Source organism: Glycine max, chromosome 16, assembly GCF_000004515.6.
Source record: "Glycine max cultivar Williams 82 chromosome 16, Glycine_max_v4.0, whole genome shotgun sequence".
Taxonomy (NCBI): Eukaryota; Viridiplantae; Streptophyta; class Magnoliopsida; order Fabales; family Fabaceae; genus Glycine; species Glycine max.
In genome coordinates, this window is record NC_038252.2 from 26,170,108 (window position 1) to 26,187,241 (window position 17,134).

The following is a 17,134-nucleotide window of genomic DNA, read 5'->3' on the forward strand; positions in this document are numbered from 1 at the left end:
AAATTAACTCAAATTTTGCAGTTATTACCAAGCATATTGATGTGAGGTTCCACAAGATCAGGAAGTTGATGACATCTAGTCAGATTTTGCTCAGAAAGGTTTACACTTTAGAGAATGTAGTTGATATGTTAACCAAGGTGGTCACAATTGACAAGTTCAAGCATTGCTTGGACTTGTTAAATGTTGTTGAGTGCTAGATGTGACAGGATCCCCAACCTAGGAAACCAAGGTGGATTTATTACTTATCTTCCATGGGGCTAAATATTCGCTAAGGTGGAGATTTTTGTGCATGACTCATGTTTTCTGGGTTGGACAAAATGATAGAGTAAAGCATGAAGGCCACCTGTTGTTGGGTTACAAAGTGGGTTAGAGGTGTGGGTAAAGCCAGTGGTAAGCGTAATATTATATATTGTGATGTAACCCTATTGTTTACGAATAAGAAATAGAAACGACTGCTCTACTCTCGAGGATGTAGGCACACTTGTGAACCTTGATAAATCTCTTATGTTTGCGTATGTGTGATTTCTCTCTTATCTTTTAAAATTCTTATTGTTATTGCTAACAGATTCGAACCCATGACCTCTCTAGTCTCCCCCCTTCTCCTTTCTACCCTTAAACCCTTGTTCCTAACTACCACATCAACCTTATAACTCATTGTTTTAAATTTGAGTAAAATTGATGTTAATAAAGTTATGTTTAAATTAAATATAATTGAGATGCATACTAAATTAATTTCAACTATAAATTCTACATTGAGACATGTAATGAGAAAAATCAATTTTGTGAGTTTGTTGAAAGAATATGTAGTAAATCATTCCATTTTTATGAAGAACACTAATATTAAACTCTATCAAAATTAATAATAGCATATTCTTTTTAACACTCTTGTTTATTATCTTATTATTAAAATTTTATAGAATTGTACATGTGTATAAATGAGATTTATATTCTATTAAGAATGTAAATATTGTACATAATTTTATATAACTTCCAAACAAAATTAGATAACAATAATGCCTTTTTGATAGAGAAAGAAGAAATATGATGGATAAAAATGAAAAAAAAAAGAATGAGTAGAAATAAGGAACAATTAAAGTAAAAATTAACTTTGTACTTAAATACAACAATTAACAAAATAATATATATTTTTAAGAAAAATAAAATACACTACACTAAAGTAAACCTTTTGGATATATATATTATAATTTTGGATCCATGATGTTGATATCTCTCTTTTTCCAATTTTCGTTCCATATTTTATAAAACTTATAATTTTGGTCCAATTCTTAAGTTTGCAAGCATTTATTTATTTGAATTTTATATTTAATTAATTCAATTATTATTTTTATGATAGTTTATAACATCCCAAAATTTCAACTAATAGAATTTCAATAATAATAATAATAATAATAATAATAATAATAATAATAGTGATAATATGAGAAAAGAATATATTAATTCAATAAAGGTGTAGTGAGCTAGAATGCATAGGAATAGTAGTAAAACTATGAAAATGATTTGTTTTCTCTTTAAAATAAATAAAGTCAACTATAGTCCATAGGAATGACATTGTGGTAAATATGTGCAACTTTTTTTTAGAATGAAATATTAGAGTTTTAATTACACGAATAGTTTGTTTATGAGTTTGTAATGAATTTAAATAGTGAAATTAAATGGTTTAAGGTAATTAGTTATTTAAATTTTTTTATTAAGATAATTAAACATAATTAAGTTTAATTGAGCCTTAGAAAAATATTTTAGAAAAAGTGTATGATTTAAAATTCATTTAATTGTTGTCTGAGACCTAGAAGGACTGAAAGCATCTAGGAACCCTACCCCTAGAAATTCTAATCCTAACCCTAATTGGGCCTTATATAAGCTCAATTAAAAATGAAAACTTGGACCCCAGCCTAGAGAGGGGCGTCGACCAATAATAGGGGTAGGGGAGTCATTTTTTTTTTATTTTAGAAGTCTTTCATCTCTCTTGCCCTAATTCATGATCATTTCTTTTTCCTCCTTCTCCAAGTATTTTTATTTTCTCTAACTTCTCTTTACATCCTCCATAACTTGTATCTAAGATTTCTCCACAATCACAAAGACCCATCCATCCAGTTTCAAGTATGTTTAAGTGGAAGAGTTGCTCTACAAGGGGAATCCATTATTGTTGCCTTTCTAGTTAGTTCTTGTAAGGTATAAGGGATTTTCTATCTCTTCTCATGTTGTTTGTGTTTCTATGGAGCATGACTCTGTCGAATGGGTCATTGTGACCCTTGTAATGGGCCATTGTTTTCATTGCAGTAAAAAATAGTGTTTGTTTATGTGTTTAGACCTCAACATTGAGTACTATGGGTTGGAAAACATTGGAATACATATACAACATCCTAGGGTTAATTTCTAGAATCATTAGGTACCATCATTTTGTGTTCTAATGCAATTTTGGGGGCTATTTTGTGTGCTTAGGGAAATTTGTGTTGAAAATGGATTAATGATGTTTGTTAGAGATATGGGGAGCAACATGAAGACTTAGTCCTAAAGCTTGAAGAAGTTTTGCCTTTTACATGGCCAACTCTCTCGAGTGACATTTGTATTGGTTGTTGTATTATGCGTTGCAACTTAGTCGCCATCATTTCATATATGCATCATGCATCATGATGTAGGAGTAAGGAGAAAGTTTCTAAAGTTAGAAATTTTCTTCAGTAGTTCAAAGTCTTTGTTTTAACCGATTACAAGCTGATCGTAATTCATTACATAAGTTGGTTGAAGGTTGCAAAGACGCGTTTCATATCAGTTTAATCGATTACAAGCTTATAGTAATCGATTACACAATTGTTTTTGAGACAATGATTGATTTTTTTAGGAGTCTATGTTTTAATTGATTACCAATAGATATAATCGATTACTGCTCTTTTAAAAAGTGTATCAGAAGTGATTAAGAACACTTTAATCGATTACATTAAGGATCTAATCGATTACATGGTTCTTGAAAGGTTTCCAGTTTTTGGGAAGAACACTTCGATCGATTGAAATGATAATATAACCAATTACTTCTTCAAAACAATTGATTACATTGTATATTTAATCGATTACATGCAGTTATAATCATTTTCTCTATAAATAGCCACCTTGTGTTTTCACTTCAAAGAACTTCAGTATACAAGTCTATTAAGTGCAAAATTATATGAGCTGAAATAAGTGATAAGAAAAGAAGAAAAAGTGCTTAGAAACAGTGACTCACAACTTCTAATCTTTGATTATGAAGATCATATTGTAAAAAATGAGTTGTGATACTTTCTTGAGTTCAAGGACACTCATTCATTCAAGCAAGATTCTTGCAAAGGATTGATCAGATTGTGTCTATCTTTGACTCTACTTTTTCGTGTGTTTTACACCTTACTTGTTTGTGCATGAATTTCTGAAGGCATGCTAGAATAGGTTTTTCTAGTTTGCACCAAGAGTAAGTTTCTCTTAGGCTCTTATTCATAGAGGACCTAGGGTTGGGTACCTTAGTCTCTTTTTCTGGGTAGGAACTAAGATTGCTTTTAAGAATTCTATATGCATAGTGAAAATCTAATTTTGGTTTGGATTAGCTTCTTTAGAGATAGAGAGTGAACCAATATAAAAATTGGTATAGTTCTTCTCTTGATCTTATCTTTCTTTCTCATTTTGGTCTTAATCATTTACTAAAGGTTAAAGAAAATATCTTTTTGAAAGAAAGAACTTTAACAAAGGTTTTTGTGTAAAGGGTGATTGATTAAGTATTGGTTTACCAAAGTTTGTGATAGGATCCACACAAAAGAAGTTTTTCTTAACTCTGGTTTGAAAAGTCTGCTTTGTTTTACAAACCAATTCACCCCTCTTGATTTATGAGTTCCATCATCCTTTTCAATGTTAAATGTTTATTATGAATTGGTTCTTATGAGAAATGATTGGTCATATATGTATATATGTTGATGACTTGTTTTATGATGGTTTCTTATCAATGCAATTAGGAGGATTCAATGAAAGGACATCAATTCAAATCCTGGATTTTCGAATTGAGAAAGATGTTGAGGGAAATCAAGAATTCTCTCTATTTCTTAGATTCATGGACCCAATTCAATTCACCAAAGAAAATATGAGTATTCATAACGTGCATAGCATTCTAAAAAGGGATCTATTTTGAGTTTAAAATATACTACCACAAAAATTAAATAAACAGATACTTGAATATAACCTTTTGAAGCATTAAGTGCTTCAATACTGTAAAGAGTCTACGTGTATTCACACTAAGATTGACCTCTGTTTGTCAACTGTGGAAGCAAAGCTTTCCAAGTTTATTTTGATGATGCCAAAGACTCAAGTCAAGAATCAAGAGTCAAGCAAGTTTCAAGAATCAAAGAGTCGTTCAATCAAGAATCAAGATTCAAGTAAAGAATCAAGAGAAGACTCAATTAAGATAAGTATTAAAAGAGTTTTTAAAAATATTGAATAGCACAACTTTGTTTAAGAGAATTTTTCAAAGAAAAATCTTTTACCAAGAGTTTTACTCTCTGGTAATCGATTACCAGAAGGCATTAATCGATTACCAGTAGCCAACATGCTTTTCAAACTGATTTACAAAGTTGTAATCGATTACCATGAGCATGTAATTGGTTACCAATGTTTTAAAACGTTAGATTTCAAATTTCAAGAGTCACAATTTGTGATAAAACATTTTCAAATCATTTCAAACTTGTGTAATCGATTACACAATACTTGTAATCGATTACCAATGTTTCTAAACGTTTTGATTTTCAAATTTAAACATGAAGAGTCACATCTGTTGATGTGTAATCAATTACAAGTGACTTATTTTGAATTTTTTTATACCAAAAGTCACAATTCTTAAAAGTGACTAGTTTATGAAGATTTTTTAAAGAGTCACAACTTTTAAAGTGACTAGTTTTCAAAAAGAGTCACAACTTTTAAAGTGACTAGTTTTAAAGAAATTGCCAAGAGTCACAAACTTTAACTTGAGTCATCAAATGACTATAAATATGTGACCATGGCACGAATTTAAACAGAGGTTTTTGAGAACAAATTTCTTTCATTCATTCAAAGCATTCTTCTTAGAGTTTTTGTTCAATACTTTCTTTATTCAAGAAAAGTTCATTGGCCAAAAACTTGTGTTATTCTTCTTCTTCGTTCCTTCTCCCTCTTGCCAAAAGAATTCAAAGAACTAACCATCTAAGAATTCTTTTGATTCTTCCTTCTCCTTCTTGCCAAAAGAATTCAAAGGACTAACTGCCTAAGAATTCTTTTGATTCTTCCTCCTCCCTCTGAACAAAAGATTTCAAAGGACTAACCGCCTGAGATATCTTTTGTTTCCCCTTACAAAGATTCAAGGGACTAACCGCCTAAGAATTCTTTGTCTTAACACATTGGAGCGTACATCCTTTGTGGTACAAGTAGAGTGTACATCTACTTGGGTTGTAATACTGAGAATAAGAGAGGGTACATCTCTTGTGGATCAGTTCAAGTGGAGCGTACATCCACTTGGTGTTTCAAAGAGAACAAGGGAGGGTACATCCTTTGTGGCTCTTTGCTTGTAAAGGATTTTACAAGGTTAAAGGAAATCTCAAGAACCGGTGGTTGCTTGGGAATTGGATGTAGGCACGGGTTGTTACCGAACCAGTATAAAAACTTGTGTTTGTTTCCTTCTTCCCTACACTCTTTACTTTTCCACTGTGAACTTTTTATTTCCGCTTTACTTTTATCTAAGTTATTGTTTATGTTCTTTTCCTTCTCATAACTTAGTAGTAAAACCTAATTGAATCTAGTAATATTAAGAAGGACAAATTTTTAATTAGTCAAGACACATTAATAATTAATTCAACCCCCCCCTCTTCTTAATTATTCTGAGGCCACTTGATCAAACATCAACTACTTTGACAAAGCGGAACAAAACACTTAAAATATCGATGCTCTGAAAGAATAAGATGAGAAGTGATCAGTGTGTTTTTCAACGTAGAGCCTTAGGTTGTATTTATAGCACTGTGGAGAAACCAACTTTCTAATAAAATCTGAAACCACTACCCAGTATCTCTTCTAAGAGTCATTTTAAAAAAAATATTTTTGTTTCTTTTCGTTGTTAGCTATTAGCATTTTGAAGGTTGAAACAAAAAATTTGACCAAGGCCAACACTTGACTTGTGCTTTTGGTTTCCAAACGTAAATGTGAAGTCATCGACACCTTGTTTTTCTCTCAACTTGTTAACGCATGAAACACATCCATTTTTTTTTCTCACCAAAACATCTCAATTATATTTATATTATTTATATTTTCAGTGCTAGCAAAAAATATAATAATATTCCACTTGGAAAATTAATTAATCAGCTGATTAGATTAAATTCTCTAATTTAATTAATCATCATATATTAAATATCATTTCTTTAATAGAGATTAGAATACTTGTTTGTGTGTGATACCGTAGGTTAAAAAATAAGCCGATAATATATTAATCAAATTAATATATCAAGGCAGACATCTAGCAATAATCCTCGGCGCCAAGATAACATGAAATAATATTTATTACTTACAAGAATCAAATAGAAAATTAATGTAACATTTTCTTTCATCATTTACAACTCTGAATTAACTCTCGAGTATGATATTTAAGTCAAACTCAAATAAGTTAATAAATTTATTTCGTGAATGACTTAAGAATAATCATTTCTTCATTCATTCAATTGTCTTGACCAAGGTCTTAATTTTATTATAGAGCTCAAAAATCATCACCAAGAGTTGATGGATTCCATCTTGATTAGTCATTAACTCTACAAGTATTTAGTTATATCCAACGTTGATTCAACTAGTGCTTTAAAGCTTTATGCATTTGGAATCAAAATATAACAAATGACATGTATCTCATGTCAAAAAATTTTTTACACTTCTTCTTAAGAATTTCCTATTGACAATTTAAGGTAATATTATCCATTAGGAAATTCTCCATTGAGTCAGTTCAATGGTCACATTCATATGCACATAATTTATATATGTAAATTAATAAATGAGATCTATTAATGTTCATTCAATGAATACTATCACATATGTCAATCTATCCAAATTATTAATGTCATATTCATAATAATCTTAGGATCAAGAACAATTAAAATTAAAATTATGAGAGACTTTTTTCTCATTTTCATAATCTCTATTATGATAACAAATCTTTAATTTTAATCAAGGACCTTATCAAGTCAACTATTATAAGATGTATTGGATCTTAGGCATACACAATTATTCCCAACAATTTCCCACTTGCCTAGAGCCAATTACTCATGTACTTCATGCCTACTTCCCACTTGTGCTTGTCATACTCCTTTATGCATAATGCCTTAGTGATTTGCTACATTCTTCTTTCCATCCACCTTTTCAATCTTAACGTCCTCATGTTCAATGATCTTTCTAATTATATGATAACTTTTGGTGTGATCTTGGTTCTTTTGCTTGAGCGATAGCTCCAGTATTGTCACACAATAGTGGAATTGATCATCCTATTGAAGGAACCACACAAAGTTCAATGATGAGTTTTTCATCCAAATAACTTCTTTAGCGGTCTCACTTTCCACTATATACGCCACCCTAGTCATTGAATTTGCCACTATAGCTTGCTTGAAACTTTTCCAACTTACTGCACCACCATTTTATGGTGAAAATACTACATGAAACAGATTTGCTACCATCTTTATGTGATGCAAAGCTTGCATCAATATAACCCTTTAATTTTAACTCAGAATCTCTCCATAAGTGAGGAACTCGTCTTTAGTTCTTCTCAAGTACTTAAGAATGGTCTGAAGTACTTTTCAATGTTCCTCACCGAGGTTTACTGGATATTGACTAGCTGCACTTAGTGAATAAGCAACATTAGGACGTGTACAAATCATGATATACATGATAGCTCCCACTGCGCTGGCATATGGTACTCTAGTCATGCATTCTTTCTCTTCATGAGTTTAATATAATTTTGTAAGATGACCCTTGTGTTGAATGTCTTCTTATGACCTTTGTTGCTTGTTTGATAATTGGGAGTAATATAGAGATGATTTATGATGAATACCTATGAAAAATAGGCATGTTAAGCTTCAAAAATTGGGGTTACTCCTTTTTTAATTCATTTCATAGTTTAAGGAACTAATTAAAATAGAAGGAAACATGTGTAGGGGACTCTGTTATTATTTTGCTAAAACATGTTTTAGCAAAATTGTTATTTCTCTGTGTGTGGTGATTTTGTGATGGTGTGTGTGAGACCAATTTTCAGAATATACACATAAAGCTTTCTATATTGACATATTTCATAAAATTTTGTTGAGAGATGAATGAGTTATTTATTTTATAAAAATGTGTTATTATGTTGTAATAAAATAGGGAATGTGTTATTATTGGGTACAATAATAATTATGTAGGTTCTTAGTTGTATAGTGTGATACTATTCCATGAACTTTACTCATAATGCTTATTATCTAAGATTAGATGACTCTTGAATTATGAGGAAAATTCTGTATGAAACTCATTAGTATGAGTGACAATATTATGGAGTGTTAGTGAACTAGTGAAGTGATTGCTTTTATGCATTATGACTTGGACTAAGTTATAACTTGATGTATGAATGCCATGATCCTAATATCATTGTGATACAAGATAATATATGAATGTGGATTGGATTTAAACAATTCAATGATTTGATTATTGTTGTGACATGATATGCTATACATTTTGTAATGGTATATTGGCTAATTCTATGATTCCAATATTGTTATGTATGAACTTTATGTTTCTAAAATTATGGTGTGATGAACTCTATAATTCTAATGTTGTTGTGGATTGATATATTCTATGTTCAGTAATTTTAACAAGACTAGAGACCTCTAATAGACTATTGCCTAGATTTCTATGTGTACATTGTTACTTCTGCGTTTTGTGTATTAAAAGATGAAATTTTAGGGTTGTGGTTAAACCCTTAAACATTATTTAAAAGATGATTTTAATGAAGAGAAATCATGTTATAGAAAGATAGTAGCATATATTGTTCTAGCTAAATACCTTTAAATATTTATAAGCAATCAAATATGGAACGGTGAAGAGACAATGACTTAGCTTGGATTTCAAGTGAGATGAGAAGGATGACCTCACAAAGCCATTGAGTGTGAGCATCCTGGATAGAAATGGAATCCGAACTTGAGGCAAGATGATTACAAAAGATTCAAAATGGAAGCAGTATGGAAACAATTTCGGATACATGTAAATTTGAATACATAGTGGTGATAGGATAAGATTCTATGACTTGTTGATATTAGTATTGTAAGGATGAGGAACTTGTAGAGTGTATCATCCTAAAATTTTACTATAATTATTTTTATTAGTTTCAATATAAAAATTAGTAGTATAACAGTTTATTTGTATTAAAATTATTATGATTATGATATATATATATATATATATATATATATATATATATATACATATATATATATGTTGGACAAGTAGCCTCAATAACTTAAGATGGGGGGTGAATTAAGTCTTACAAAATTTCTCACTAACAAACTTTTAACCCCCTTCTAGTTAATTTAATAATGTTCTTTAAACATGCAAGACAAAATTGATTGCAATAACATAAATGAGATAAGGGAAGAGAGAAATACAAACTCGACTTATACTGGTTCGGCCACTTCCCATGCCTACGTCCAGTCCTCAAGCAACCCACTTGAGATTTTCCACTATCTCTGTAAATCCTTTACATACTTTGAACACACCTTAGGATACCTCACCCTTGTGTTCAAAGATTCTCCAAGAGACAACCTGTCTCTTGATTACAATTCTCACAATCCAAGAGACAACCAGTCTCTTGATTACAACTGATTTTCTGAGATGAACATAAAGATTTCTCTCTTTTAGAGTGGATGATACAAATTGAAGTTCTTAGAGGAATTTCTCTCTTTTAGAGATGATAATACAATTTGAAGTTCCTGGATGAATTCTCAATAGATTTGCAAGTGTTGGCCCAAGAGTTGTTGAGAGAGCATTTGACAATTAAGTTCTCTTAGAATATCTCTCTCTTGCTTTTCAAAGTCAGACAAACATATATATAAGCCCTTCATGCCTTTTCAAAATGGTTTGAAGAGATGTGTCTTTTCAAAAAGTTTTTTTTTCTGAAAGTCTTCACTGGTAATCGATTACAAGTTTCTGGTAATCGATTACACAATTATATTTTGAAGGGTCATGTCTTTTCAAAGTGTTTTCTGAAGTGCCATTGCTGGTAATTGATTACAAACATCTGGTAATCGATTACATGATTCATAATTCAAATTCAAAACCCTTTTTAAACCCGTTGCTTCAAAATTGTCTTCTGGTAATCGATTACAATGTCTGGTAATTGATTACCAGAGCCTTGGATGTTGGAAACAATGTGTTTTGCGGCAAAAGCTTAATCAACCAATGAGATTGTTTGAGGCCTTATCTTTTTCTTGATCTTGTTTGCTTTGACCTTGAATTATTCTTGAAGCAATGCTTAACCTTTGAATGTTTGTTGAAACAACCTTATATTAATCTTAAAGCAATGCTTAATGTTTGAATGTTTGTTGAAACAACCTTGTTGTTTGATTCTACTTTGGCATCATCAAAACCTTGTATTCATACATTCACAATATATATATATATATATATATATATATATATATATATATATATATATATATATTGCTTGTATTATTCTATATTACATTTCATTGAAATAATTGAATTAAAAAAATGAATGAATGTTTTAAATACTTTATTTAAAATTGATTGAGTTAAATAATTATTATTATCATTAAAAAGATTAGGTGGTTGATATAAGAATTGTTGAGATTCTTGAGAATGATTTAAATCTTATCTTGCTTTATCTTAATATATACCTTGAAAGAAAATAAAATATCAGCTAATGTTAATAATTAGATAAATTTAGATAATATATTAGAAACAAATAAAGACAAATTTAGTTAGTCAAATCTATTGGCAATATATCTCATTAGATCTAATCTTAAATCATATACTCTTGTACTTATATAAGGATAAACAATTCTCTTCTCCTAGGATTTTATAGTCAATCTCTATAAGAAAATAGAAAATTAGTAGACCATATAGGATTGAGAAGAATAAAGAAACAAATAAAATCTTGTTGACATAGTAAATAGAGGAGGAAAAATAAGTGGAGAATGCAAATTATTATACTTCAAGATGTAAGTAAAACAACCTTTTCTTTAAACCCTCCATGGTATGTTTTTTTATAGATGTGATTTTTGGGTCTTGGATAAAGAAGAGTTTGTGGTTAGTGAAATTAATTGAATAATTTGTGATTCCTCATGTGCATTTAGTGCAATTTATAGTTGGATGAAATTGTTTGTATATAGGAACTACGTTGAGTGTTTCTATTTTGAGTATACTTGATATTAATTCTACGTATTCAATTACCTGATTCATGGCCTTGATTGATTATACATTAACAATGTGTCTTTCGTGGTTTGTGTCTTGCTTTTATTAAAATATGTATACCTTACCTTACATATAAATACTTTTAGTCCATATTAGTTCTCACACGAAAGAGTTTTTTTATGTGAAGGTGCTTTACAATTAGCTATAATATTGTTTATGTTAATAATTGATTTCTATGATGTTATAATGTTTTGGGTATGCTATTGTAAATTATTGTTGGGTGCATGGAATTAGAAAAATTATTAGGTAGTTATTTGGAATGATATTTTGCAATTATGTGTGAGTTGGTCATAACCTTTTGGGAAGGGATGACAATGTACATTTCGTTTTGAGAAATTAATATGAGATACATCCATCTCAGATGGAGATGAGATTTATGATAGATATCTCCATATGGGATGGGAAAGATATTTTGGATACCTTCTTCTATGATGGAGAAGACAGTAGGAAATCATTGCATGGATATGAGCTCATAGACCCTTTAAAGAATTTGAGATCTACATTGATTTTAGGAACCAAAGAGTTGAGTATAGTGATTTTGGAAATCACTGAGTTATGTTGTCAATGAGGTGTTGGTGTTTATTTACTAAGTGTTATTTCACCGTGTGAATAATTTGTGGTTTTTTTATATGTATATAATATTTTCAGTTTAATTTTGTGGATACCATGGTTGGATTTTTCCAGTTAATGCATCGGTTTAACAACACTATTTGTGAACACTTTTATAACTTGTTTTATTCACTGACATTGTTATCTTAATAAAAGTGTTGTTTTTAGAATTTGAGAAAGAATATTTTGAGACAAAGGAAAATTGAGAACTTAGTTCATTATTAGTTAAACTTTGTTTTAGTCTGGTTAGTATTTTTAGATACTTATAATTGAGAATAAATTTGTTTATTTATGTACGAACCTATTAATTTGAAATTATTTATAGTATTTTAATTATTCTAAACCATTGTAATTTTTAAATTCTTATTTTATCAACATTTTAAAGTATATGTTATTATGGTTTGTTATTATAATGAAGGGTGTTACATAGAGGAGTGGATAATATCATAGGTCTATAATGATCTATTGATGTGATAGTTGTATGGTAGGAAGCGCATGGGTAGTAATTCCTATGTGTTGTTCTTTAAACAATGATTGTGTAATTGATGTAAAATTATGTGTGATGAGACAAGTAAAGATTAAAATCATTACTTGGTGCTTGTGTGATGAATCTTGCAATAACACGTGGAGCCTATCTCTTCGACACGAGTAGGGTTTGAAGCACTTGTGGACCTGGTTATAAAAGGAGTTGAGCTTCAACATAAGACCAAGGACAAAGGTGCACAAAGACACATGAAGATAGCACAACTTTTTGTGCATTGTGTAACGGTTATGATTGTCAACTTCTCAAAAGCTCACACTCTGTGATACTTCAGTCAACTCTCTGTTGGTTATAACTCTCTATTGGTCAAAACCCTTCATAGGTAGGCACTCCGAAAACCTTGACAGTTTGTTTCAATTTCTTTCAGGATCAATGATTATCCCCACAAACCAACATAAGACTTTTTGGCATGCTTTATCCTCACTCACACGCTTTTTGAAAAAAATTCTCAGAAGTTCACCCAATTAGATGCATAACTATAGAGTGCTTATGTGATGGGATACCGAAAAGTAAATGCATCTTGTTTGTATAGGTAGTACCAGTTAATTCTTTTTAATTTATTCCCAACTATACAATCTCATACCTACACAACCTCTGGATCCCTCTCATATCAGTGTGATTCGTTCGAGGTGTTACATGTTGGGGTGCAAACAACCGATGTTCTTACTATGGGATGTGCAGTGTGGTCTAAATGGTATGTGTCCCTTTGGGATGTGCCCTACAAGGGTGAGGTGATGATGGTATTTATGATATTGAAGTTGGAGAGGAAAACCTCCAATGATAAAAGGGGCCTGGAGCTTGTACCTTGGTAACCACATCACGATAGCAATTACAATTCCCGTCAGAAATGTTCGTGAATAGAAGACATTCCTAAATGTGATACTAGTGAGGAGTGACAACAAGAGAGTGCCTAAAAACTTTAAGTGACTAGGTGACCACAAATGGTACCTGAGGTATGTAAGGCGAGAACCATGAGTCTTTGGGATAAAAAATGGTGTCAGCTTGTGATATCTCAACAAGGCTGGGGGACTAATGTAGCCAACTTGGAAATCCCAATAGTCACCAAGAGCATAATTGGTTATAGTGAAGAGTAGCCTGCCAGTAGTACTAGGGTAAGGTTATGTACTCCTACAATGTCACCAAAAAAATAAAAATGAAAGATGTAAGACTTCTATGATGACATATCTATGAAGCGGTCGGGCCCAATATAGTGGAACTGTGTGTATAATCAAGAGTAGAACTATGAGAGTGAATACATGTAGTCAAGTCTTAGGACTGTACATGTGAATTGTGTGATGTGTTTGTGGACTTCAATAAAGAAAAAGAAAAAATGTACCCATATTAGAAGATTATTTCTAAAAATTAAATATTGATTTATTTTGCGAATTTCAGAAAAATAAGTAAATCCTTAATGTAAAAATTAGGAATGTTAGAACTTTAAGTAAATATATTAGGTCTATGGATCAATTGGACAAAATTTTTAAAAAAATACACACAAAATTAAAAATTAGGCTAATATTATGAATATATTAAAATAAGCACCAAATTGCAGGAAAAATTAATGGAACAAAAATTGTGGATAACCAAAATTGCAATATAATGTTTACTTAATTGAATTAGGGGTGTGTTTGGATAAGTCATTTTAAAGGGAGAAAATAATTATTCAGAAGACATTTGTCCTATTTGGATTTTCATTAAAAAAAGGGTTAACTAAGTTTTTTTCCCCTTGAACTTTTTCAAATTTTGGCTTTTAGTCCTTAAAGGAAGGATTAAATACTTTTTTCGTCTCTACAATTTAACATTTTTTTCCTTTTCATTCTTGCAATTTTTTTCATCTAAGTCCTTACAAAATGTGTTTCGTTTATTTTTCTTCCTTAAAGTGCGCTTTAAACAATAAAAAGTGCTTGAAACTAAAAAAGATTGTAGAAGCAAAGCTTCCAAGATTATTTTGATGACGCCAAAGATTATTAAAGATCCATTCAAACAAGATTAAAGAATCAAGAAGATTCAAGTGAAGATTCAAGAGAAGACTCAAGATATGCAAGAACTTCAAGAAAAACATCAAGATAAGTATAAAAAGAATTTTTCAAAGAAAAGATTGAATAGCACAATTTTTCCAAAAGAATTTTTCAAAGAAAAATCTTTTACCAGAGTTTTTACTCTCTGGTAATCGATTACCAGAAGGCCGTAATCGATTACCAGAAGCCCAAAACAGTTTTATAACAGATTTACAAAGTAGTAATCGATTACCATGGGCATGTAATCGATTACAAATATTTTTGAACATTGAATTTCAAATTTCAAGAGTCACAACTTGTGATAAAACATTTTCAAACTTGTGTAATCGATTACACAACACTTGTAATCGATTACCAATGTTTCCGAAAGTTGGTTTTCAAATTTAAACATGAAGAGTCACAACTGTTGATGTGTAATCGATCATAATATAATGGTAATCGATTACCAGTGACTGGTTTTGAAAAATAAATTGCCAAGAGTCACAATTTTTAATGTGACTAGTTTTGAAGAGAGTCACAACTTTTAAAGTGACTAGTTTTGAAGAAATTTCCAAGAAGTGGGTACAACTTCTTGGTTGTTATCACTGGACACAAGGGACCAACGCTCCTTGGGGTTCATTGCAAGAAGTGGGGATAACTTCTTGGTTGTAATCACTGAACACAAAGGAAAGGATTCTTTTGTGGTTCATTGCTTGTAAAATTTTTTACAAGGATAGTGGAAATCTCAAGTGGGTTGCTTGGGGATTGGACGTAGGCACGGGTTGTGGCCGAACCAGTATAAATCCGGTTTTGCATTCTCTCTTCCCTTAACTCTTTTACTTTTTGTTGTCTTTACATTTCTTTAATCTCTTTTATTGACTGTTGTGTTTATATTTCTTTAAGTTAATTTCCTTGATTTATTATTTCAGTAACTTGTTAACAAAGAAATAATTGAATCTAGAGAATAATAAAGAAAGGACAAATTTCAATTAGGAATAGTCAACGAAATCTTAATTCAACCCCCCTTCTTAAAATTTCTGAGGCCACTTGTCCAACAAAGATGCTATCTAAAACATTTTAAGGATGAAAAATTAAAAAAAAAACACATTTTGTAAGAGCTAAAAAGATTTTTTAAAAGAAAAAAAATGAAAAAAATGGTAAATTACAAGGACGAAAAATAAATTTAAACCTAAAAAATAATGATTGGTCAATGTCCATGAAGTTTTTTTTTTCATCACAACTTAAAAATTTAAAATTGCAGCATTTTTAAAGTATTTGTAATTAACTAGAGTATGTTTGGATGAGAAATTTAAAGTAGGGAAAATAATTTTTAAAAGGGATTTAAAATTTCTTATTATAAAATTTATTATTTGGATGCTTTATTAAAAGAATCATAAAATTTGAGAATTTTAAAAGGAATTTTTAATAATCTAAAAACATGGAATTGTAGATACTATCCAAAAATAGAGAATTGTAAAATTCTTTGTCATTTGAACGTGGAATAGCCTTTCTCTCTCTCGGACGCTTGAACGCTTTCACTCGCTCTCGTCACTCTCCCTCTCGTCATGCTCGTTTGTTTGCTTTTGTCTGCTCGCTCGCTTTCTGTTGCTCGTTCTCGCTCTCAAGTTCATCTCCCTCACTTGAACTCTTGTTCTCTCTCGTTCATCTCTTTTTCTTAAGGTTTGATTAGGGTTCTTCCTAGATTTTGATTTAGGTTTAATTCATGATAGTCCTCTCTTTTTCTTTGGTTTCTTTTCTCTCTTTCTTCGCTCTTAGGTTATCATGAGTTATATCTGTCACTTGTTTTTATTAATTAATTGTGTAGCTTCAAGTTATTTTGTTTTGTGTTTCACTAGAACAAGTATGGAGAATTAGTTTACATGTAATTTTTTAAATTTCATGGTATTACTAATTGTCTTGTAGATGAATCTCCATTTCTGCATTTTTGAAGTAATTGTTGTGCTGCCGAAATAGGGATAGAGAGGGAGAATTACATTGAAATGCCAAGGGGCACTGACCCTATTATAACTTACATTGTCTTGTCTCACTATTGTAACATCCCAATTTTTGTAATCTATATTAAAAAGGATTGTTATTTATAAATAAATAGAGTTTTAGAAAAATTATGAGATTTTATAAATAAATAAATAAGGAGATATAATTATTAATTAAAATAATGATTTGAGAAAAAATAAAAAGGGTATTTCATTTATTTGTTTGATAGAAAATAAAATAGAGTTTGTTTTTATAAAATAAACAAATAAATAAATATAGAGCAAATAATAGGCTGAGTACCCTAGGTATAAATAGTTATGTTAAGTCAGGTGCCTCTTTTTGGCCTCATTTTCGTTCTTCCCCTTCTCCTCTCAAAACTCTTTCTTTTTCCCGCAGCCCACCAAACATGTCTCAGAAAAACGACGATCTTGAACTCGTTCACCGTTGGATTGTCGTGAAATTTGAGTACCATGTTCTGCAACCCAATTTTGAACATTCTCACCGT